We start from the raw sequence: 1,258 nt of genomic DNA on the forward strand, positions 1-1,258 counted from the left end.
TTTTTGTTCTTCACATAAACTGTCCTGCCCCAGTGTTTCTTCCTGCCCAAGCCTGTCCCATTATATTACCTAAGTATTCATGATTCATCACTAACTCTTCCTCTCCCCCGCACCACCCCCTCCACCACCACCACTACTATCTCCTTCCACTTCCAGTTGGATTTTTCTCCCCAAGTCATGGGAAATTCATCACTGGTGTATGAAGAAGGAAGCACAAGAATGGGAAGGAGTGAGACAGGGCTATCTGCAGAGGAGGGTTCTTGTTCTCACTGGCAAGGCTGAAGCAGGAGCGATATGTGTTCTAATGCTCATGATAGGAAATCTGGGTGCAGTTCACTGCAGCTCTCAACTCCTGCAGTGCAGCCACTGCCTGCCCCATCAGCTTCCCAGACCGTGTCCAACCTCTAGCGCACCTTTATCGCCATGAAGCCACACGGTGTGCAGTGGGGCCTGCTGGGCAATGTCATGAGGCACTTTGAGCTGAAGGGATTCCACCGTTGGGCCTCTGAGGAACACCTGAAGCAGCTCTACCCTGACCTGAAAGACTGTCCATTCCTCCCTGGGCTGGTGAAGTACATGAACTCATGGCCATGGAGTAGGGACCGAGTGTAGTGGAGACAGGCCGAATGATGCTTGGGGAGACCAATCCAACGGATTCTAAGCCAGGCACCACTGGCGGGAACTTCTGCATTCAGGTTGGCAGGGACATCATTCATGGCAGTGACTCAGTAAAAAGTGCTGAAAAATAAATCAGCCTATGGTTTATAGCTTCATGTCCCCAAATACCCTCAGCCCTGGGAAACCAAGACAGTTGATGGCACTACATATTTCCAAGGTCAGAGTCTGTGAGTGGGAAAAACTTAACCTGAAGAGCTGGTTGATTACAAGTCTTGTGCTTATGACTGGGCCTATGAACAGGAGGTGGACATAGAAGTGGTCTCCTTTAGCACTGCTTGGAGTGTCCCTGGACATGGTTCTTCATTCCATTGACTTGGAAGCAACAGGATTGATCATTCTTTTCTAAAGGATATTTAGCAATAAAGCCTTTGGAAACTGGAAACAAACAAATAAACAAACAAAAAGGAATCTGAATGCATATGTGATGTAAATGGGTCAACGATGGGCCCTATTTCTTGGTCCTCATGTGTTGAACTTCTTCGCAGCAGGCTAGGACCATGAACTCGAAGCCTGCCAGCACCAATTCAAATTTTTACACATATTACTTTAAATATAGCCCCAATAAGCCTGTTTTTAGACA

General features: G+C 47.5%; 1 pseudogene; it reads left to right on the forward strand.

Annotated features, from left to right (window-relative positions):
• Positions 1–294: 294 nt before the first annotated feature.
• On the forward strand, positions 295–990 carry LOC129043476 (nucleoside diphosphate kinase B-like; annotated as a pseudogene).
• The last annotated feature ends 268 nt before the right edge of the window (positions 991–1,258 follow it).

This window comes from Pongo pygmaeus, chromosome 13, assembly GCF_028885625.2.
Source record: "Pongo pygmaeus isolate AG05252 chromosome 13, NHGRI_mPonPyg2-v2.0_pri, whole genome shotgun sequence".
Lineage (NCBI taxonomy): Eukaryota > Metazoa > Chordata > Mammalia > Primates > Hominidae > Pongo > Pongo pygmaeus.